The sequence below is a fragment of the Pelophylax lessonae genome (genome assembly GCF_965119305.1).
Source record: "Pelophylax lessonae genome assembly, chromosome: 1".
Lineage (NCBI taxonomy): Eukaryota > Metazoa > Chordata > Amphibia > Anura > Ranidae > Pelophylax > Pelophylax lessonae.
This window is the reverse complement of record NC_138768.1, coordinates 185,729,775-185,754,581: the sequence shown is the minus strand read 5'-3', so window position 1 is coordinate 185,754,581 and position 24,807 is coordinate 185,729,775. Positions and strand designations below refer to the sequence as shown.

The window sequence follows — 24,807 nt, the reverse complement described above, 5'->3', positions numbered from 1 at the left end:
GGTGAACCAAAAGTAAACAATCTAAAAAAGATGTCTGAAGCTAAAAACCCCAACCACCCGCCCGGCGCTTATGGATAGATAAAAAAGTGTTAGTGGATAAAACCAGTAAAACAAAAAAATTGTTAAGATATTATTTAAAATATCCTAAGGATCATATAAAATCATAAAATCCTGTATATCCTTGTAATACAACAGCAGCCACTGTGCAATAAAACTTCAGTATATAAAATGTATAAATGCAACTCAGTCCGTGTATCCTAATCCAGCATACTCTACATTCAGCGGCGCTTGAACAAAAAACACTATCTGTGCATGCTAGCACTGTCCAACTAAAATATTGGTTTCAAACTCCCCCCCTAAAACATTGGAGTAGTTTAGAACATGATTGGGCCCAGGTACATGACCTTAGTATTCCTTTGATGATAAGCAATGTAGCAGATTTGAAAAACTTACATAATTACTCCACTATCTCGGCAGGAATTCCGGCATGGAAATATTTCCATTCATATCATGAGCGAACTCCAGCACATAAATCTATCCCCATTACCCTGGAGTATCTAGAATTCTTAGTACCACATATCTCATTTAAAAAATGGTCGGCAAAGGGTATATATACACAATTGACGACCTTTTGAAAGAAGGACACATCTTGCCGTTCACAAACCTAACCCATAGGGTTACCAGATAGGGAACGATTTACGTACATTAGATTGTCATCTATTTTCCCTCTCCGACACTTTCCTCCAGTCCAAGTCCCAGAGGAGGCGTGGAAACACTGGACCTCTACAGTTCCTTCGTCAAAAGGCATTTCTCTATTCTCTATTTATTCTCTAAACTCACCCATGAGCGAATGGGAATCAGAGCTGAACAACTCCTTCACAGACACCCAATGGTTAAAAGCAATTAAATGTAACTATCAATATTCCAGATGTTCCAATTACTGGGAACAGGCCCAAAAAATTAATCTAGGACTACACTCCATATATATAACTGCTAAATTTCAGCGGCAAGTATCCAATGAGTGTTGGAGAGGATGCGGTCAAGTGGGCACACTGTCACACATTATCTGGTCCTGTCGCCATATACGTAGTTTTTGGATAGCAATCTTCAAACTGATTTCCCAAGTTACTGGTTTTCTGCTCAAGCCTAGGACAGAACAAGCTATTCTCGGTATCAATGCAACGGACATCCCAGCTTCTTTAAGACCAATAACCATGCATATATGGTTTGCAGCTAAGGCAGCCATTTTGAGGAAATGGAAGTCAAACAAACATAGTACCTAATGTAAGTGAAGTGTTAAGACAAGTAAATTAAATCCATAAATATGAATGGGTGCTAGCATATAAAGAAGGCAAATCCTCCCAAATTCACCACCAGTGGTACCCCTGGTGCTCCATTTACAAAACCTGATTCTCTAGTTGGAAACGTCGCTGGCACTCTCCTGGAACAAACTCGATTTCAGTCTTTTTGTCTTTTTCTTATTCTTTTTCTCCATGTTGGTTTTCGTAACAAGTCAGTCAATCTATAAGTTGATAATACATGTTTGGTCACAAAATAATATCAGTCCTTATCGTTCCCGAATATATACACATGGTAATAATTGTATGTATTCATGTGTTGAATTGTATTTTGACTATTACTACTCTTGTTGTAATATGTTTTTTTTTTTTAGAACACCTTTTATGTAATGTTGAAAAATCTGTAAAAATTATTTGACAAAATCCTGGAAGCAAACTAGATTCCATGGTCTGAGATGATGTTAAAAAGAAATGCCATGAAGGCTCAAGATTTTCTTCCTATGAAGACCCGAGCTGTCTCCAACGTGGAGGGCATACCTTTAATGGGAAGAAAGTGAGCCATTTTAGAGAACCGATCAATCATGATAAAGATATCAGAATATCCCTCAGATGGGGGAAGTTCCATGATCAAGTCAATGGTGATCATTTTCCAAGGCCTGTCAGGAATTGGTAGAGGCTTGAGCAAGCCCCAAGCTTTGTTCTTGCTGCTCTTATCACTGTTGCATTTGACACATGAATTCACATAAGCATTACAGTCTTTGCTCAGATCGGGCCACCAGAACAGAAGCTGTATTAAAATCGGTAGTCTTGAGAACCCCAAGGTGACCAGCTAGTGGGTGGTCATGGCACAATTCTAGCATGGCCAAATGGACCCCTTTAGACATAATGATCATATCTTTGAAACATACCAATCATTCCTTTGCAGAAAGAGAAATTCCTGGAAGAGGTGGAATTCCCACTGGTGCTTGCTTGATCCAAGTCAGAAGATCTGCTTGTAGTAGTAAGAAGTTTCTGGCCGACAATATAGTGTCAGAAGAGGGTGGCTGTTTAGGATCATCGAACATTTGTGAAAGGTTCTCTGGCTTAATGTTCTTGGACCCAGGTCTGTCCGTTATTTGAAAGACAAATCTGGAGAAGAAAAGTCCCCATCTGGCCTGATGTGGTTTCAGTAGCTTAGCAGTCTTCAGGTATTCTAAATTTTTATGATCAGTGTAAATCAGGATGGGATGAGCTGAACCTTCCAGAAGGTTCCTCCACTTCTCCAAAGCAGACTTGATTGCTAATAACTCAAGGTAACTTATGTCATAGTTTTTCTAAGCAGAAGAGAGCTTAAGTGAGAAATATGCTACTGGATGTAGCAAGGTCTTTAGTCCCTGGCGTTGCGATAGAACAGCTCCTACTGCGTTCTCAGAGGTGTCTACCACAAGGATGTAAGGTAGAGCTGGATCGGGATAATTCAGGATGGGTGCAGAAGTGAATAATTTTTCAGCTGTTCAAAAGTGGTCAATGCTGCAGGCAACCAGAGGAAACACGTGCCTTACTTGGTTAACTGCATAATTAAAGCAATAATTGCAGAGAAGCCCCTGATGAATGTTTACAAAACCGATAAAACATTGAACACCTTTCTTATTGGATGAAGCTGGTCAGTTTAAGATAGCGAAAAATTTCTACAGATACATCTTGATTCCTTTAGTAGAGATAATTAAATCCCAGAAACTGAATGCATTTCTCTGGTTTAGCATACAATCTATATTGCCAACCGTGAACTCTTGACGTTTACACGATGGAGTTCCAGAGAAAAATCAAGATATTGTCAAGCTATCAATTAAAAATGTCCAGAAAGTCTTTAAAAATATAATTGAACAAGTATTGGAAAGTGGCAGGTGCATTACACAGCCCAAAGGGCATCACAGAGTATTCAAAGTGACCAAAATGAGTACGGAAGGCTGTCTTCCACTTATTCCCCTCCCGTACGCATACTAGGTTTTTAGGCTCCCTGCAAGCCTAGTTTGATGAAGACTGCGGCAGATATAAGCCTCTGGAACAGTTCAGGAATCACCGGGAGAGGATATTGATTTTTTAGTGTGGTTTTATTTAGTTCTCTGTAGTCTATGCAGGGCCAAAGAGAATGATCTTTCTTTTACACGAAGAAGGTCCCAGTCCCTGCAGGAGACATAGATGGCTGAATAAATCCCTCGCTGAGGCTGTCATCCAAATATTCCTTCAAGGTTTCAAGTTTGCATTTCAATAAAGGAAAGATTCGTCCAAACTAAATTCTGGCCCCAAGTAATAATTCAGTGGGGCAGTCAAAGGGTCTGTGTGCTGGCAGGGTGTCAGCCCCCTGCTTGCTGAAAACGTCAAGAAAGTCATGATAAACTTCTGGGACTAGTCAGTTCATGATCAGAGCGAATGCACAACATGGTGGTGGCCTGAACCAGACATTTTGGCAGGCAATGATCCCTATAGTAGGGGGATTGGAAATCCACCTCCCCTGTGGCCCAGTTGATGTGGGTGTTATGTTCCTGTAGTATAACCAGAATGATGGGGTACAGAGGTGATGAGATAGCATCCAAGCACAGTAGTTCTTTGTGTTCTGAAAAGGAAGTGGAAAGGGGTAGAGGCATAGTTTCCTGAGTTACAGTCCTGGATTAATGCTCGGTCCATTAGCAAGAGAAGTCAAAAGTACTTGAGACTTGGGTCATAGAGGAATTTAATGCTGCGTGGCAAAGGAGAAGTCTATAAAGCAGCTGCAGGTCCCAGAACCAATAATCGCAGACACCAGAACAATTACTCTGGGGAGCTGGAAGGAAATAGGAAGAGTTACTTGGGCTCAGGTAGATAAGGACAGGTGGTCTAGTGTTAGAGGAGATGGAAACGCACTTATGTAGTTTAGCTGGGCAATTCTGTACATAGTAGCTTGCTTCCCTACAGTAGAGGCACAAGTTGCCTTATCGCCGGAGTTCCTCAGGTATAACTGAGGAACATATAGTAAGAGACCCAACTGCAAAGGATTCAGGTTTGTTGGCTGCAGGAGGAGCAGAAGGGCCCGGGCTAACTGGTGGCGATACCTTGGGTAGCATCCACATGGGATAAACTTGGCCAGTGGATTTCTCTAGGCGATGTTCTCTGAGCTGCCATTAATCTGAATTGACAGCTCAATCAGTCCTTCCAAAAAACTTGGTACCCCAATCCTGGCTTGTTGATCTTTAAAACGTTCAGGAAGTCCTAGACTAATTTGGTAGCACAGGGCAGTGTCATTCCAGTTGGTATTGGAACTCCAGTGTCCAAACTCAATCCTCAAATGCTCTGCAGCCTTGCTGGAGCGAATAAAGAGTAGATAACTTAGCATCCTCTTTCTCCAGTAGACATTGAACCCACATCTGGGGTTCCCTTTGGAACAGGGAGATAATGAACCCCCACCTTGGAAGCTTCCAGCGAAAAAGTGTGGGGTTGCAATGCAAAAAAAAGCGGATGTGTTGCGGAACACACAAAACTTAGTCAAATGCAAAAAAAAGCGGATGTGTTGCGGAACACACAAAACTTAGTCCAATCTCCAGAAAACCTTTCTGGCGTGGGAACCCTTGACTCAGGAGGCAACATCATTACAGTAGGTGGAGCAGAAGCGAGAAGCGGCGGCCTAGGCTGTAGAAAGAGCTAATAAGACCATACAGATTGTAGTTGCTGAGTGTAGGCGCAGGCAAGGCTTGGAGATGGCTCTCGAGTGATGTATACCCCTCTTGCAGGCTCTTGAAGGCTTGGGTTAGCACAGCAATATGCTGGAAAATTTCATCCAGCAGGAAGGCCTCACTTTCAGGCTCCGATATCGCTGTTTGGTACTGTAATGTACCGGATTATTGAGTCTGAAGTGCAGAGGTAGGCCTCTCTTACAGCTCTGGCTCAGGAGCCCTGATAAGGTAACAGGGAATGCCAGAGAACAGAGTAGCATGAGTGCCTGTAAAGTCTTCTGCTGGCAGGTTCTCATGTGTGCAGCGATGACTGGCTGGATGCACATAGGCAGAAGGACCAGAGCTCGAGGCATGCACAGCTCAGCTGATGCAGATATAAGAACCAACGCAAGGTCAGACAGTGCAGGTCAGCAACGTTCAGGCAGACCAAGGTACAGACAGCAGGCAGCAGAGTGGTCAGGAATCAGGCCGGGGTCGGTAACAGCAAGGCTGATCATACACAGGAGCAGGCAGAAGAATAGTCCAGAGGCCAGCCAGGGGTTGGTGCAGGTAGATTTCAGGCAGAGTCAGGTACAGATGAGGTGGGAGAAAGAGGATCAACACAGGAGGAACAGATGCGCAGATGCCGAGGAGCGTAACAGACCAAACAGCACTGACACAGAGAACTAGTGCAGTTTAAATAGCCCACCTGGTGCCAATGCGCACTAACGCATGCATATGCGCACCCGTCCAACGGCCACAGGCAGTTGTTCTTAGACCTATTTCCTGATATCTCCCCTGCCCTTCAAAGCATCTGATCAAACACAGATCTGTTTGATCAGATGCTTCCCTGGCTGAACCAGCCAGGAAATGACAGCTGTAAAACCGGAAGTGAAAAAATCCTTGTTGCTTCCAACTTAATTAGTCATAAAGGAGATTGGAAGCCTGATGTTTCTCCATCTCATTTGTGGGCAGCTGACTTTGCAGCAGTCACAGGCTCTCTAGTGGAACAGGAGAGCCTGGGAACAGTGGAAGGTGTGGGGCCCTTCTGAGCCTTTTAAAAGCGATTGGGTGGCTGTAAAGCTGCTTGGATCACTTTTACTGGAAAGCTGATCACTGAGGTTTATATACATACGCTGGGCAGCAAGTGGTTAAAGTGATGGCGCTACCTGTGTGGATATAATGCTGGAATATCCTCCTAAAGTTCCATGCACATTGGCTGTTTAGCCCCGATGTATGAGATCCTGGTGCTTTCGTGCAGACATGAGGCTCCCCATCGCAAAGCTGGAAATTTGTAAACTCTGTGAGAGACTGACAGCTACTGCAGCTGGATGGTGTACTGAGTGATACTAACATAGGGTGGAATGTACTCAGGAACAAATGACTGGAACACAAGCAGTCTGCGATTCATGCGTTTATCCCTGAAGTTTTACAGGCTGCCGGATGGTGTGCATGTGCCTTTTGCCCACCAGGATCCAGGGTTGCCCACGTTCCACTGCATTTTTTACTGACAAAACATGGAAAATTTGCTGACAACGCACATTTTTTAGTGCAAATCACAAAAATCACAGAACTCCTATTAAAAACGAAGACAATCGATATTAAACCACTTGCTGACCACGATATAGAAGAATGACAGCTACAGCGAGGCTGGCTAGTTCCAGGAGGCGTGCTCTGTGATCACAGTGTCTGACAGATACGTGATCAGCTCTTTACCACATGATCAGCTGTGTCCAATCACAGATGATCACGGATGTAAATAGAAGCTAGTTATTGGCCCACCTTTCCGCATGCTGACATCCTGAGGAGAGGAGAAGGGAACCGATAGCCGACTCCTCTAAAAGGGACATGTACACTAATAATCAGTGTCCTGATTATCTGTGCAGTCCCAGTAGTGCCCACCAGTGCTGCCAATCTGTGCCCACCAGTGCCCCCTATCAGTGTCCATCATGCAGCCTCTTCAGCCACACATCAGTGAAGTAGAAAAAGTACCCGCTTGCAAAATTTTATAACAAAACTATGAAAAGGTGTTTTTTTTTCCAAAATTCTGGGTCTTTTGTTTATTTAGCAAAAAAGAAAAAAAAACCTCAGTGGTGATTAAACACCACCAAAAGAAAGCGCCATTTGTGTGAAAAATTACATAAATCTAATTTGGGCACAGTGTTGCATGACTGCTTCATTGTCATTCAAATGCGACAGGTCAGGAAGAGGGTAAAAGTGCCCAGAAGGCAAGTGGTTAAAGTGGTTGCAAAGGCAAGAGTTTTTTTTTACCTTCATGCATTCTATGCATGAAGGTAAAAAACCTTCTGTGTGCAGCAGCCCGCCTAATACTTACCTGAGCCCCTTCTCGATCCAGTAATGTGCATGAGAGCCTTACCTGTCTGGGGACTCACACTTTTGACTGGCTATTGGCAGCAGCAGGAGTCATTGGCTCAAGCTGTTGTCAATCACAGCAAGCAAGCCAATCAGGAGACAGAGGGGGCGGAGCCGAACCACGGTCCCCTGTGTGAATGGACACACAGAGCAGCGGCTCAGCTGCCTCCAGAAAAAGTTGCTTGCTGTGGGGGCACCTGACAGGTGCAAGGGGCCAGGAACGCCGGCGTGGGACCCGAGAAGAGGAGGATCCAGACCACTCTGTGCAAACCCACTGCACAGAGCAGGTAAGTATAACATGTTTATTATTTTAATGAAAAAAAAAATTAAAGCTTGACATTCACTTTAACCGCTTTAATAATGGGCACTTTTACCCTCTTCCTGCCCAGACCCATTTTTTAGCTTTCAGCACTGTCACACTTTGAGGCTGGGTTCACACTGGATTGCGGAGCAGCATGCAGCAGGAGGTCCGGTGCATCCCGCTCACCGTTTCAGGCCTGAATTCGGACCTGAAACCAACCAGAAGAGGCACAAGAATTTCCTGCAAACCACTCTGCAACTGTCCAAGAGATATGTTAACCAAGTCCACTGAGAGCCCGTCACAGGCTCTTCACATCCAATTGGATTGGATGAATTGGATGTTGCGGTCATGCAACGCTGTACCCAAATGAAATTTTTATCATTTTTTTTCCCCACAAAAATAGAGCTTTCTTTTGGTGGTTTTTAATCACCTCTGGGTTTTTTTTATTTTTTTAAAAAAAAAAAGTTTTTCTTAATTTAGGATAGAAAATATAATTAATGGGATTTTTGACTTCCCGTAAAATCCATTTCTCTGATGTTCATTGACGGACACAGCGCCTGATCTTCATAACCATTGGGTTATACTGCCCCCTACAGGAGTAGGCAGAAAAAGAATCTGGCCAAGCCTTTGGGTAGTCCCAGGGGGTATACTCCCTCTTCCTGCTATAGGTACTCAATTTTGTTACAAACAGTGTTAGAAGAATTACAACTCCACAGAGGGGTGGGTGCTGTGTCAGTCCATGAACAACAGAGAAATGGATTTTACGGTAAGTCGAAAATCCCATTTTCTCTTTCGTTCTTTGACAGACACAGCTCCTGATCTTCATAACCATTGGGATGTCCCAAATCAGTGTTAAACATGTGGGGTGGGAACAGCAAACATTTTTTCCAGGCTAAACAGTATCCAACAGGAGCTCAACCAAAACAACTGGAGCCCACATGAAAAAAACAATACACCCTCAAAGGGGATCAAGTCCTCTAAACAGCAGCCTTCAAAACCTTGCAGCAAAAAGAAGCATCCGCAGATGCCAACACATCCACTTTACAAACTTTGTGAATGTGTGCACCGACGACCGGGTGGCTGCCTTGCAAACCTTCGTCACTGGCGCCTTATGACGGAAGGCCCAGGAGGCACCGATCGCCCAAGTAGAGTGTGCCTGGACAGGGAAAGGAGGAACCTGACCTTTGATGAAATAGGCCTGAATCACCATCTGTCTGATCCATCTGGGAATGGTCGCAGAGGAAGCGGACAACCCTTTCTGAGGCCCATCCGTGAGCACAAATAGTGAGTCTGACTTCCTAAAAGACTCCGTAGCTGCCAGGTACACCCTAATTGCCTGGACCACATCCAAGGCATGCAAGGCAATTTCCTTTAGATGTTTCGGGCCTGGGACACAGGGTAAAGGCAACACAATGTCTTCATTCAAATGAAAATCAGTGACAATCTTTGGGAGGAACAACGGACAGAGGCGAAGAACCATCTTATCTCTGTGAACCATCAGGTAAGGTGATTGACAGGATAACGCCACCAGTTCCGACTCCCTGCATGCAGAGGTGATAGCCACCAAAAAGGCCACCTTCTGGGACAGCGTAGGAAAGGGAATCTCCCGAAGATTCAAGAAAGGAGGCTTCTGGAGGACAGAAAGCACCAAAAAAATTGAGGTCCCAAGGCAGCAACAGAGACCACGCTGGAGGAACCAAATGTCGGACACCCTGAAGAAAGGTACGCACCAGAGTGCATGGCCAAGGGTTGTTGAAAGAAGACCACCAAGGCAGACACCTGGCCCTTGATGGTACTCAAGGCTAATTTCCGTTCAAGCACCTGTTGCAGAAAGCTCAAAATCCGAGCCACAGAGAAGAAGCGCGGATGAACCCCAATAGACTCACACCATGCAATGTACATCTAGATTAGTTAGATCTTCCTAGAAGTAGGTTTCCTAGCTTTTAACAGCATTGGAATCACTGACTCAGATAAACCTCTGTGTAGAAAAATTATAACCCGCACTTAAAATTATCGATAAACAGTGTTTTGCAGCTGCTGTTCACTAGGTAAAAACCAAGAAAAATATTTATAAAATGCCAAAAACAGCACTTGCAATAGTGTAAATATCAAAAAATGGATAAGTATAAAGAACGTCAATTAATAAAGGTAGGTATTCATATAGTATAAAGTGCAATAGTGCTATACCAAATAAGAACAACAAATGCCGTCAATTAATGAAAAAATTAAAGTGCAAGGGTGCCAGAACTGAGTCACAATAATCTTGTGCATAAAGTTCAATATTGCTAAATGCAAAATACAATCAAAATACAATAACTGGTGCTAAGGTGCAGAAAGTGATATGAAAATTAGGTAAACAGTCCCACTCAAAGTGCAGCTTCAATAAGGTGCTGAAGTCCAAAAAGAAGGTGCTTAAGGTGCTCCACACAGTGGAAAGGTGCTTCAAAAACCAGAGCAGACTTCTAAAAATTCAGAATCCAGCCAAACTCCTTCAGAGTTCATATGGTGATTATCAGGTTTTCCACCAGAGCAGCAGGTGACTCCACTCACAGAAGGAAGGAGGTAGTCCAAGTAGCCCAGTACCGCGATCCCCCATTGGCGTAACAACGCTAGCACCGGGGCTAACACTTTTGCGAAGACACGAGGAGCAAGGGCGAGACCAAAGGGTAACGCCACAAACTGATAATGCTCCTCTCCCACCACAAAGAGGAGGAAGAGCTGGTGACTGGCACATATTGGAATGTGAAGGTAAGCATTCTTGATGTCGATAGAGGCATGAAAATCCCGGATGCAGGTATGCCACCACCGTGCGAATTGACTCCATCCTGAACTTCTGCACCCACACAAAACAGTTCAGCGCCTTGAGGTCCAGGATTGGACGCACCTTTTCCTCTCTTCCTGGGAACTGTAAACAGGTTTGTGTAAAAACCCTGAAATTGTTCCGAAGTCAGAACCGGGACAATCACCCCTTGAAGCAACAGGTCTTGTACAGCCCCAAACAGACCCTGTAAGCGGTCTGAGGACAGGGGCAAGTTGGAAGGAAAGAACCTTGCCAGGTGACAAGAGCGAAACTCAATCTTGTAGCCAGACCGAATAATTTTGTGGACCCACTGGTCTTGTACCAGGGAAGTCAACAGGTCCGGAAACCAGCAAGGATGTCCCCCCAACCCCGATATGTGTGAGGGTGCACCTTCATGCTGAAGGAGCCTTGTCTGTTGGTCTGGAGAAGCCCGCTCTAGGCTTGTCAGACCAGGTTTGCTTGGATCCTCCAGAAGAGGCCCTGAATAGCTTCGAGCCCTTGTCAGTTGACCCTGAGGGATGAAAAAAACTTCTCATGAGCCGTGAAGGAGGGCCCACGCCTACGACGAGGTTCCTTGCCCTTAGGACCCTTAATGACGTCATCCAGGGTAGCTCCAAACAGGCAATCCCCTTGAAAGGGGAGATCAGTCAAGGCCTTTAGAAGTCTGATCCGCAGACCAGCATTAAAGCCAAAAGACACGTCGAAGGACCAATGCCAAAACAGAGAGCCGAACCACAAGGGGAGCCACATCACAGATAAACTGCAGCCCCTGGACCAGCTGGTTCGCCAGCTCAGCAAAGGCAGGGGGAGTTGTTCTGCCTCTAGGTCACGGCGTAAAAGCTTAGCCCACTCTATCAGAATGCGTGACACCAGGGCAATGGTGAATACTGGCCTCAGTGCCGAACCCGCCAGCATGTAAATATTGCGGGCCACAGCCTCCACCTTCCTGTCAGCCGGATCCTTAAAGGCCGGGACTCTTCAACCGGAATCATGGTTGCCTTGTTCAATCTGGAAACCGGAGGGCCCAGCACTGGTGGAACAGTTCACTTCTTAATAAGGGACTCCTCATAAGGGTAACGCCTAGTAAATCGCTTAGGGACCACAAGGGGACAGTTTGGTCGTTCCCACTCTTTAGTGACAATTCTGTCAAAATAAGTGGGGAAAGGGAACTCCTTTGCCGCTCTGGATGACTTGTGAGTGCCAAACGGAATCTTTGCCTCCGTCACAGCTGCAGCTGCGTCCTCCATCTTCAAGGTCTCACGCACAGATACAATCAGTGCTTCCACCTGTGTCTTTTGTGCGCGGTTGAAGATGTGGAGGAATCATCCTCACTATCTCAGGATTCCGGGCGCGTGGTCGCAGACCCAGCAGGGTGACCCACGTCTGCGGTGGCCAAATCAGATTCACGATCTGATGAGACAGATGAGGCAGGGAAAGGCGGGGGGGGGGGGGCGCTTATTGCTAGCCCGTTGCCCGAAAACCACCTCCACCCCGGGACACAAAGTACTCCGGGACCGCCATCAGTGCATTGATGGATGGTTGGGACCCGGAGGACCCCGCAGCCTCAGAGCGGGGGTCAGATGGGGAGATGTGCTCCAAAGACTCCATGAGTCACCAGGGGAACCTACAAAAAGTGTAAAACACTGCAAAGGGACAACCCCCATCGCGCTGACAGCACCAGTCGGTTGCCAGGCACAAGCACTAAGCGATCCTCAGCAGAGAGGGAGAGAACCCCACCAGGCTCACCACTCAGCAGAAACAGGCACCTGCAGCCACCATTATAGTCTGCACTCCGTGTGCGACAATCAGGAGGTGAAAGGATCCAGGAGTCAGCACCACAGAATGAGGAGGGGCCCCCACCGCCGATATTGCCCGCTCACATGGCTCCACTGTCATGGCTGCAAGTATTTTCAATGACAAACCATCGCAAAATGGCCGCCGAACTACACAGACGCCGTGCAAAGAAGCACACAGGCTACATTAAAATGACGGAACCACAAGGCTCCCAGGAGGGATCCCTAGGCCTCAGGATAGACCCCGGCAGGAGGGGGGGCCCTGGCAGGAGCCCCCCTCAGGTACAACCCCCCTCCTGCACAGCAGATCATCCGGTCACGCACCCCCCTGGCCCCCATCGCCAGCACAGTGCCCTGCCCCCACCCTGGGAGGTAGATCAGACTACCCACACAGACCCAGCATGTGGAGGGGGGTAGGAAAACAAATGAAAAAGGGGCATGCCTGACGGGAAGGAGGGGAAGCCAGGGGTCCGACCGTTCCAAGGAGGGGCCCATGTCCACCCTAAAACCGTCCAGGGGGAGAGCTACTCACCATTCTATAGGAACTAGGCAGGCACCGCTACAGACAGAACCCCTCATCATCGAAACGGGGGAATGAGGGACTGTTGGCCAGGAGGAACGCTGCGATTCAGTCTGAGACCCAGTCATATGCAAACTCGCAGGCCAGCCCCCATCCAGTGGGGCTATGTTGCAGCCGACCTAGCGCAGAGTTGCGGTCTGCATTGTGCTCACTTGCCAGACTGGGGTGACCACTGGATCTAGATTATCCAGCCCGTGCCCAGTCCAGCAGTTGATTGTAGATGTCACAGGAAAAATCCAAGAGAAACATTTTTATCTAAAAAAAATTTGCCAGGACCAGAGATCCCAGCAAGGAACTAGGTCCTTACTCCTGACTAGGCAGAAAAAAAAGCTGAGTACCTAATAAATTCAATTCATTTTTCTCATTCACTAATGTGCGCTGATGAGGCGGCACTGATAGGCGGCACTGATAGGCTGCACTAACGAGGTGGCACTAATATATCACACTGATAGGCATCACTGCTGGGCACTGTTGGGGCTGCACTGATAACCAGGGCACCGTTTATTTTTACAGGTCTCCCCTGTAAGGCGATGCCGCTGACCGCCACTCCTCCATTCACACTCCGTCTGTGAGACGAGCTCCCCCGCAGGCACGGTGAGACTGGGGCGACATCATAGCACTCCCCCGCGGGCACGGTGAGACTGGGGCGACGTCATAGCACTCCCCCGCGGGCACGGTGAGACTGGGGCGACGTCATAGCGCTCCCCCGCGGGCACGGTGAGACTGGGGCGATGTCATAACGCTCCCCCCACAGGAGTGGTGAGACTGGGGGGATGTCATAGCGCTCCCCCGCGGGCACGGTGAGACTGGGGCGATGTCAGCACTCCCCGCGGGCACGGTGAGACTGGGGCGATGTCATAGCGCTCCCCCACGGGCACGGTGAGACTGGGGCGATGTCATAGCCCTCCCCCGCAGACACGGTGAGACTGGGGCGATGTCATAGCTCTCCCCCGCGGGCACGGTGAGACTGGGGCGACGTCAGCACTCCCCCTCGGGCACGGTGAGACTGGGGCGATGTCATAGCGCTCCCCCGCGGGCACGGTGAGACTGGGGCGACGTCATAGCACTCCCCCGCGGGCACGGTGAGACTGGGGCGACGTCATAGAACTCCCCCGCGGGCACGGTGAGACTGGGGCGATGTCATAGCGCTCCCCCCACAGGAGTGGTGAGACTGGGGCGATGTCATAGCGCTCCCCCGCGGGCACGGTGAGACTGGGACGACATCATAGCACTCCCCCGCGGGCACGGTGAGACTGGGGCGACGTCAGCACTCCCCCTCGGGCACGGTGAGACTGGGGCGATGTCATAGTGCTCCCCCGCGGGCACGGTGAGACTGGGGCGATGTCATAGCACTCCCCCCACGGGAGTGGTGAGACTGGGTCAATGTCATAGCGCTCCCCCGTGGGCACGGTGAGACTGGGGCGATGTCATAGTGCTCCCCCGTGGGCACGGTGAGACTGGGGCGATGTCATAGCACTCCCCCGCAGGCACAGTGAGACTGGGGCGACGTCATAGCGCTCCCCCGCGGGCACAGTGAGACTGGGGCAACGTCATAGCGCTCCCCCCACGGGAGTGGTGAGACTGGGGCTACATCATATGACGTTGTTGCTCCTAGAACAAGAGAGGATCCCACCAGCCAACATTTACCTATATGGGGGGTGGGTGGGCGGTACTTAAACATTATAAACATGATATGGAAACACTGACAATACAAATAACAATTCATTTAAAAAAGTCAACACAGCATGACAAATTATCAGCCTCTGATATTTATGGAGTTGTAAAAATCACTGATTTTTTACAAACTCTCCACAAATTTACTTAAAGTTGCCAACCCTGCTAGGATCTCATGCATTGATGCTCCATGACCAATGAACATGAGGTGTCATTAGGACTGGCCTACATAAGCTATAAAACATCGAGTCCAGGTGAATATGACCTCCCGTAAACTCATGAGCGGAATACAGGAGTCCCCCTCACACACATACTTCCTGTACAGTGACCCCGCCTGTCAGGAGCTTTCTGTGCTCTCTGAGGTGAACTAGCAGCACACACAGAACGTTCTATCATTCTAGGAGCCGCTGACACACTCACTCCCAACATTCCACAGCTATAGACAGTCCGCCTCCTAGGACTTCCCCTTGCCCCGCCCACACCATTGTCGTCTCCCTCCCTCCACCCAACCATTCGACGACGCTGTCACCTCAACCAAGCCCTAGACGCGGCTACGTCAGCATGCGCTCGACGAATGTGCGCGATTCATTCTCCTGCCACGCCTTTCGCCTTTCATTGGCTGAGGGCAGTTCTGTTAGTGGCAAACGGAGGCTAGCAGGTTAGGTGCGCCTGCTATCAGACGGAGGAGAGCCCCGCCTGCAACCGTCACACCGGCCGCGGCTTGGCGCAGGCTGGATCGGTGGACGCGGTGACTTAGGAGGGGAGAGCCGGGCTACAGGCAGCGACCATGGCCGCGGTAATGTCTCTTCTGCTGTGTCCTTATATGTATGCCTGGAGGAGCGGGTGACCCTCTGCTTCCGCCTACACACTGTGTCTTCTATGGGGGAGGTGTGGATTCCACTCTATGGTTCTGAGGCTACAACTTCCTTCTCCTTACACTCGGAGTCCTACGAAGGCTGTAGAGGGGCAGAGCGGACTCTAGACGGGGCTGTGCTGAGGAAGTTCACTCCCAGGAGCCGCCATAGTGCTCTCCGAATTCCTGAGCTCACCCTCAACGGCTGCTGTGTCAGTGTTTATGTCAGGGAAGGGGCTCCGTGATACCAGGCTTTGCTGCTAGAACTCAGCCAGGTATGGAGCAGCTGATACTACTACTTACCCAGCACAAAGGGGATCTGATATACTACTCATCCGGGGCACGGGGTAATGCTCATCTGGGTCATGGTCGGGCTGGTGGTATATAATCCAGGTCATGGAGGAGCCAATAGTACTTATCCAGGTCACAGCAGAGCTGGTAGTATATAATCAATCCATCGTAGAGCTGGTAGTACTAATCTGGGTCATGTCAGGGTTCATATTTACTGATCCAGGTACTGGTAGAGCTGGTAATGCTGATCTGGGTCCTGCTATAGCTGTTAGTACTTATCCAGGTCATGCTGAGCCGGTAGCTTTTATTTGGGGTCGCAGAATAGCCGGTAGCTTTTATTTGGGGTCGCAGAAGAGCCGGTAGCGTATATTTGGGGTCGCAGAAGAGCCGGTAGCGTATATTTGGGGTCGCAGAAGAGCCGGTAGCGTATATTTGGGGTCGCAGAAGAGCCGGTAGCGTATATTTGGGGTCGCAGAAGAGCCGGTAGCGTATATTTGGGGTCGCAGAAGAGCCGGTAGCGTATATTTGGGGTCGCAGAAGAGCCGGTAGCGTATATTTGGGGTCGCAGAAGAGCCGGTAGCGTATATTTGGGGTCGCAGAAGAGCCGGTAGCGTATATTTGGGGTCGCAGAAGAGCCGGTAGCGTATATTTGGGGTCGCAGAAGAGCCGGCAGCGTATATTTGGGGTCGCAGAAGAGCTGGTAGCGTAGCTTGTGGGCCGCAGAAGAGCTGGTAGCGTAGCTTGTGGGCCGCAGAAGAGCTGGTAGCGTAGCTTGTGGGCCGCAGAAGAGCTGGTAGCGTAGCTTGTGGGCCGCAGAAGAGCTGGTAGCGTAGCTTGTGGGCCGCAGAAGAGCTGGTAGCGTAGCTTGTGGGCCGCAGAAGAGCTGGTAGCGTAGCTTGTGGGCCGCAGAAGAGCTGGTAGCGTAGCTTGTGGGCCGCAGAAGAGCTGGTAGCGTCGCTTCTTGGCCCCAGAAGAGCTGGTAGCGTCGCTTCTTGGCCGCAGAAGAGCTGGTAGCGTCGCTTCTTGGCCGCAGAAGAGCTGGTAGCGTCGCTTCTTGGCCGCAGAAGAGCTGGTAGCGTCGCTTCTTGGCCGCAGAAGAGCTGGTAGCGTCGCTTGTGGGCCGCAGAAGAGCTGGTAGCGTCGCTTGTGGGCCGCAGAAGAGCTGGTAGCGTAGCTTGTGGGTCGCAGAAGAGCTGGTAGCGTAGCTTGTGGGTCGCAGAAGAGCTGGTAGCGTAGCTTGTGGGTCGCAGAAGAGCTGGTAGCGTAGCTTGTGGGTCGCAGAAGAGCTGGTAGCGTAGCTTGTGGGTCGCAGAAGAGCTGGTAGCATAGCTTGTGGGTCGCAGAAGAGCTGGTAGCGTAGCTTGTGGGCCGCAGAAGAGCTGGTAGCGTAGCTTGTGGGCCACAGAAGAGCTGGTAGCGTCGCTTCTTGGCCGCAGAAGAGCTGGTAGCGTCGCTTCTTGGCCGCAGAAGAGCTGGTAGCGTCGCTTCTTGGCCGCAGAAGAGCTGGTAGCGTAGCTTGTGGGTCGCAGAAGAGCTGGTAGCGTAGCTTGTGGGTCGCAGAAGAGCTGGTAGCGTAGCTTGTGGGTCGCAGAAGAGCTGGTAGCGTAGCTTGTGGGTCGCAGAAGAGCTGGTAGCGTAGCTTGTTGGTCGCAGAAGAGCTGGTAGCGTAGCTTGTTGGTCGCAGAAGAGCTGGTAGCGTAGCTTCGGGGGTCGCAGAAGAGCTGGTAGCGTAGCTTCGGGGGTCGCAGAAGTGCTGGTAGGGTAAAATCCCGGGCGCAGCAGAGCTGGCAGTCTCATTTATCTGTCCATTTCCTCTTTGCTCTTGCTCCAGTAAATCTACAGTATCTCACAAAAGTGAGTACCCCTCACATTTTTGTAAATCTTTTATTATATCTTTTCATGTGACAACGCTGAAGAAATGACACTTTGCTACAAGCTGGTAGTGTAGCTTGTTGGCCGCAGAAGAGCGGATAGCGTAGCTTCTTGGCCGCAGAAGAGCTGGTAGCGTAGCTTCTTGGCCGCAGAAGAGCTGGTAGCGTAGCTTCTTGGCCTCAGAAGAGCTGGTAGCGTAGCTTCTTGGCCGCAGAAGAGCTGGTAGCGTAGCTTGTGGGCCGCAGAAGAGCTGGTAGCGTAGCTTGTGGGCCGCAGAAGAGCTGGTAGCGTAGCTTGTGGGCCGCAGAAGAGCTGGTAGCGTAGCTTGTGGGCCGCAGAAGAGCTGGTAGCGTAGCTTGTGGGCCGCAGAAGAGCTGGTAGCGTAGCTTGTGGGCCGCAGAAGAGCTGGTAGCGTAGCTTGGTGGCCGCAGAAGAGCTGGTAGCGTAGCTTGGGGGCCGCAGAAGAGCTGGTAGCGTAGCTTGAGGGCCGCAGAAGAGCTGGTAGCGTAGCTTGGTGGCTGCAGAAGAGCTGGTAGCGTAGCTTGGGGGTCGCAGAAGAGCTGGTAGCGTAGCTTGGGGGTCGCAGAAGAGCTGGTAGCGTAGCTTGGGGGTCGCAGAAGAGCTGGTAGCGTAGCTTTGGGGGTCGCAGAAGACCTGGTAGCGTAGCTTTGGGGGTCGCAGAAGTGCTGGTAGGGTATAACCCCGGGCGCAGCACAGCTGGCAGTCGCATTTATCTGTCAATTTCCTCTTTGCTCCTGCTCCAGTAAATCTACAGTATCTCACAAAAGTGAGTACACCCCTCACATTTTTGTAAATCTTTTATTATATCTTTTCATGCGACAACACTTTAGAAATGACACTTTGCTACAATGTAAAGTATTGAGTGTACAGCTTGTGTAACAGTGTACATTTACTGTCCCCCTCAAAATAATTCAACACACAGCCATTAATGTCTAAGGCTCCATTCACATATAGGCGTTTCGGATCACGGGCAGGATTGCCGCGATTCCGAACCATTGCAAGTCGCGGAATGCCCGTGCGATTCCCTTAACTCGCAATGGCACCCCAAACCCAGCGTATTTTTTCCCGTGATTATCGCCTGATGAATCGCGCAAACAGAATTGAGGGATGCCTTAAGCCCGAAAAAAGTTCTTGTACTTCTTTTGGGCGTCAGGCGTCCTGCTATTCTGTTTCTTCAGACGACAATCGTGGCGAAATTGCACTGCATTTGGGGTGCCATTGCAAGTCACGCGAATCGCTCTGGCGTCCCGCTACTTGCAGTGGTTCAGAATCACGGGCAGAATTGCGGCAATTCTGCCTGCGATCCGAAACGCCTATATGTGAACAGAGCCTAAACCGCTGGCAACAAAAGTGAGTACACCCCTAAGTGAAAATGTCCAAATTGGGCCCAAAGTGTCAATATTTTGTGTGGCCACCATTATTTTCCAGCACTGCCTTCACCCTCTTAGGCATGAAGTTCACCAGAGCTCCACAGGTTGCCATCATCATCATGCTCTGCTTCAATATGTCACAGTACATGTTGGCATTCATGGTTCCCTCAATGAACTGTAGCTCCCCAGTGCTGGCAGCACTCATGCTGCCCCAGACCATAACACTCCCACCTCCATACTTGAATGTAGGCAAGATACACTTGTCTTTGTGCTCCTCACCTGGTTGCCGCCACACATGCTTAAAGCGGAGTTCCACCCGAAATTTATACTTACCTCCATCTTCTCGCTCCCGGTCACCTGAAAAACAAATGGATAATCGCAATTTTTTTTTTTTTTTCACTTACCTTTTAGAGAAAATATACTTACCTTACTTCCTTCTTCTTCCCCTCGGCGGCCACGGCGATTCGTCACTTCCTGGCTTTTGCAATGATTCCTGGGAGCTGAACGTCATCGCTCCCAGGAATCATTGCGCCTGCACCGGCCCCGACGTCAGTTCCGGGGCGCGCGCGTCATTCCCTTCTAAACAGCTTCTGGGCATGCCCAGAAGCTGTGGAGGGATGACGCGCGTGACCCGGAAGTGACGTCGGGGCCGGTGCAGTGCATCGTGGGACCGAAGAAGGAGGAAGAGGACCGAAGAGGACGCGGAAGAGGATCGCGCTGGCTTCAAGCTGCCCACACCCGAGATGGCAGCGCTGGAGAAGACAATTTCAAGGTAAGTATTTCTCCTGAAAGGTAAGTGCAACCCGGGACAGATCAGAGGCTAGCCATTGTGGAATGTGCTAGCCCTGACTGTCCCGGGGGTATTTTTATAAAAAAATGTATAACTAGGGTGGAACTCCGCTTTAACACCATCTGAACCAAGTAATGTTATCTTGGTCTCATCAGACCTCAGGACATGGTTCCAGTAATCCATATCCTTAGTCTACTTGTCTTCAGAGAACTGTTTGCGGCTTTCTTGTGCATCATCTTTAGAAGTGGCTTCCTTCTCGAACAGCCATGCAGACCAATTTGATGCAGTGAGCGGCGTATGGTCTGAGCACTGACAGGCTGACCCCCCCACCCCTTCAAACTCTGCAGCAATGCTGGCAGCACTCATACGTCTATTTCCCAAAGACAACCCCTGTATATGATGCTGAGCACGTGCACTCAACTTCTTTGGTGGACCATGGCGAGGCCTGTTCTGAGTGGAACCTAGCATATTAAACTGGTAAACGGCTGTATGGTATTGGCTGCTGTGCTGCAGCTCAGTTTCAGGGTCTTGCCAATCTTCTTATAGCCTAGGGCCCTAGGCCATCGTTATGTAGAGCAACAATTAGTTTTTTTTCCAGAACCTCCGAGTTCTTTGCCATGAGGTGCCATGTTTAACTTCCTGTGACTAGTATGAGAGATTTAGAGCGATAACACCAAATTTAACACACCTGCTCCCCATTTACACCTGAGACCTTGTAACACTAACGAGTCACATGACATCGGGGAGGGAAAATGGCTAATTGGGCCCAATTTGGACATTTTCACTTTTGTTGCCAGTTGTTTAGACATTGACTGTGTGAGTTATTTTGAGGGGACAGCAAATATACACTGTTATGCAAGCTGTACACTCACTACTTTACATTGTAGCAAAGTGTTATTTCTTCAGTGTTGTCACATGAAAAGATATAATAAAATATATTTTCAAAAATGTGAGGGGTGTACTCGCCTTTGTGAGATACTGTGTAAATTCCATCAAGGTTATTATAGGCTGAATTCACAAGCGTTCATAAGTTTGTGTTCCCATTCATACCACATACCTAAAAAAAAATAATGTAAAAATATACAAAATACCACTCAAGCCTTGATAAAATTACTTGTTAGGCCTGACAGTGCGGACATTTCGTTTACAACTAATAATGAAGATCTGCCATCGTAGTGCAGAAGACAGGTTTAATTATGGTAATCAAAACCCCCCAACCCCCACCTTAATAGATTGGAAAGCTTAAGCTGGGTACACAAAGTTGGTGTGTGTGTGTGTGTGTGTGTGTGTGGTTTTTTTCTTCTTAAGTAGTCTTCCAGGACAGCCCATGAAACCTAGGGCTCCTCCTACCAGGACAGGAAACGGGTTAACCCCACCAGATAAAAGGCGGTCTTCCATTCCCCCCTCTTCAGTATTGATGTTTTCTCTGGACAGGGGGTGGACCAAGACCGCTGGTGATGTCAGGGGAGCTCCGCCATACATGATGCATCCCGGAATGGTGGCATCCTTGCCGGCAGCGTAGCTGGTCAAGCGGGGGGAAGGGGGATCGCTTTTGCCAGTCCAACGTCGTGTAGGGCGGAAGGGGCAGAGCTCCTGTGTTCCACGCTGGCCCAGAGGAAGTGGCGTAGCATAATTTCCGGTCATGGTGACATCATCAGTGGGCTCTGGAGATGCTGGTTCCAGTCTCCTTAACCACTTAAGCCCAGGAAGATTTTACCCCCTTCCTGACCAGGGCCTATTTTGCGATTCGGCACTGCGTGACTTTAACGGACAATTGCGCGGTCGTGCGACGCTGTACCCAAATGAAATTGACGTCCTTTTTTTCCCACAAACAGAGCTTTCTTTTGGTGGTATTTGATCACCTGTGCAAATTATTTTTTTTTTTTTTTTTTTTATCATGCGCTATAAACAAAAAATTTGCGTTAATTTTGCAAATATAACAATATTTTTCACATTTTTTTTTATATGAAATTCCCCCCAAAAAAATGTAAAAATCAAAATTTAACTTTTTCGGCCAATTTGTTTTATGCTACATATGTTTGGTAAAAAAAAAATCACAAAAAGCGTATTTTGATTGGTTTGTGCAAAAGTTATCGCGTTTACTAAGAAAGGGAAAGATTTCTTTTTTTTTTTTTTTTTTTTTTTTGCGGGACTGCGGCGGACAGATCGGACCCTTGACTGCCATTTTTGACACTTTTGGGGTTACCAGTGACATTTCTACAGTGCTATATATGCACGGTTACTGTAAAATTACACTGGCAGTGAAGCGGTTATGTGTGTCCCTAGGGGCGTGATTCTAACTGATTGGCTGTGGCTTGAGGTGTAGGAACAGTGATCAACGGTCCTACATAGTAGAACTGTATGATCACTGTTTCTACACCGGGGAGAATGACAGGCGGCTTGTTTACATCAGCCACCTGCCTTTCTCCCTCTGCACCGACGATCGCCGAGTGACCGGCGGACATCGGGTCCGCCCGTCACACACGCGCGCGGGGGGTCCGTGACCGCGCCTCTGGGGGCGATCGCTCCCTAGACCCTCACAGGCTAGCGACGTAGTATTTTGTCGCTCTGCCTGTGAGGGGCTGACTGCCGATGTAAATAGTCGTGCGGCAGTCGGCAAGTGGTTAAAGGCATAAACGGGACTGCTGGGCGGCTGGTGTAGTTTGTGACACCCAGCAGAGGCTGTGGAACACAAAAAAGAGCAGGATAGACTCCTCTGCAGCTACTGCTCAGGCAGCGGACGTAGGCTCTGGTACTAGCACTTCTCAAGTAAGCCTGGGGACTCTTCCCTCTTGCATATCTTGTGGGACTTTTTCTCCTCCATCATAAGCTTTGTGGGGCTTGGTGAAGGAGCACCTTTCCTCTCTCCTGCACTGTGGTGTGCTTGGAGATCTGGGTGGCCTTATTCTCAAACTAGGCTTTCATATATGTTTTGTTTTCAGACCAAGGCTCTGGACAAGGTCCAGGCGCTACCACCCAAGAGGAAATTTGCAGTTTGCGGGACGAAGCTAAGCTCTTTGTGGAGTAAAGTGATCTGCCGCATGTGCATAGACAGTTTAGTGAAGGATGACCCAACTATATCCTCTCATAAGATGCTCACTTGATTTAGAGATGAGCTTTCCTCTACCTTTTAGTTCCTTCAAGACCTTGATTGACTTGATTGACAAGATGCAGACTCCCACTCAGTCAGGCCTCAGATAGGACTGTGGCTGGAGCTCCGCCGCAGGGTGTGAAAAGTTAAGCCCCGTACACACGTACCGATGGTCGGCTTACAAATGTTCCTCTTTTCTCCCCGGGATGTCGGTGTCTGCTGAAAAGTGCAAAGACAGCACAAGGACAGCACAAGAATTTTGTCCGCCGACTGCAGAAGTGATGTCATGTAATGGTTAACTTTCCCTGTGTTTTCTATTTTCTGAGCATGCCCAGTCTTGCAAATCTGCGGTCTGTCGGCCGAATTGTGTACTGACAGGCGAACAATCGTCCGTTCTGGTGTCGGCATACAAATATTTTCATGTTTGCACGAAAGACTTTTGTCCGCGGATTGTGCGCAGACATCTGTCGGAGGCACCATACTAACACGCGTACAATCGGCAGATCCTTCGTCCACCGACGTTTGTATGCCGACGATCGGTACGTGTGTACGGGCCTTTAGGATACAGAAGTGGAGACTGGGTCTCCCCATTCCTCACAAGAGGGATCGGGCGAAGAGCCTAAGGATAGGCAATCTGTCAGGGGCTCTAGGTACAAGTTGTCACTAGAAGATGTTGATAATTTGTTGAAAGCTGTCTGTCACCCTTGAAATAAGACATGGTTTAATTAGCAAAACACGATCTTATATTTGAAGGAATGCATAAGAAGGCCAGTGTTTTTTCTGTGCACAGCTCCCTTCTAGATACAATTTGATTAGAATGGGAGAATACTGAGAGGAAGCCATTTTTTTTTCCAGCAACCTGAAAAGGTTTCCTTTTGATGACAACACGGCTCAGCATTTAAACAAGTATCCAGAGTTGGACACGCCTTTCAAAAATTTCCAAGACTGTGGATCTAGCCTTTAATGACATGGGTACACTTAGAGACCCCATAGATAAAAAAGGGGATATCCTGTTGCGCAGGGCCTGGGAGGCATCCGTTATTGGTCTTAAACAGGCCTTAGCGTGTACTTGTGTAGCCAGAAACCTTGAGTTATGGCTTTCACATATACAGACTCTCCTGTCTTGCGGGACACCCAAGGAATTGGCTCATTAAATCTTTCCCACTTCTTTTACGGGCGGTACGTTTTCTGGCTGATTCCTCTGCCGAGTCGGTTAGGATGGTAACTAGGACCTCGGCTTTGATCAGTTTGGCCAGAAGTAGTCTCTGGCTTAAGACGTGGTCAGGAGACTCTTCCAAGTTGCGTCTGTGTGGGATCTTCCCCTAACAGGCGACCATCTCTTTGCCCTGGGTTATAAGAAGCTCTGAAGCTTACGGCTGACAAAGTAGTTTCCAGATAAGAATAAAAATCCGACTCCCAGAATTTCCCCCCCCCCCGAGGGCAGGGGGGCAGACAGCAGGGTCCGCGAGAGGAGGAGGCCAGATCCATGAAGCATTGGACTGGCCACAAAGGCAGAGGTAGGGGGGAGGTCTTGTTTAACCCTCCTCAACAGCCCACCAAACTACAATGACTCCTGCCGCAGAGTGGGAGGAAGATTAGGGGCCTTTCTCCCACAGTGGACAGGGATCACTTCAAGCCCTTTCATTTTGGATCTAGTGACCTGGAGACACAGACTGGAATTTGATTCCCAGCCACCAGAGAGATTTAGTCACCAGCCTGCCCTGAGATCGAGTAAAGGCAACTGCCTTTGATTCTCCAGATAGAATTGGTAGATCAGAGCGTTCTGGTGCAGAGAGCAGGGCAGATATCACCATATCTTGGTGATAAAAAAAGCCCTCAAAGAAATGCTGTCTGATGTCACTAGTAGAACATCCATTACATAGCCTCTGTACCTGGGTGCAGCTGTTATTTTCCAAATATATCATAAGTGCTGAATATGGCTTTTAATTTTTTTTGTTCAACTTTTACAGTTATTTTTTATTGATCACATGCTTATGACGCTTTATCTTCTAGCTCACTACATACTCTTTCCTGA

General features: G+C 48.7%; 1 protein-coding gene across 4 annotated transcripts in view; it reads left to right on the top strand.

The window, feature by feature from the left end:
• The first annotated feature begins 15,117 nt into the window (after nt 1-15,117).
• The window catches only part of FEM1C (fem-1 homolog C), a 73,024-nt gene continuing 63,334 nt past the window's right edge, over nt 15,118-24,807 (top strand). For 2 of the 4 annotated variants that reach the window (XM_082243014.1, XM_082243012.1), the window contains exon 1: nt 15,118-15,391. The gene's annotated coding sequence lies outside the window, so the exon portion shown is untranslated. The remainder of the gene's footprint in view (nt 15,392-24,807) is intronic. The other 2 variants (XM_082243013.1, XM_082243011.1) reach the window with 1 other exon arrangement.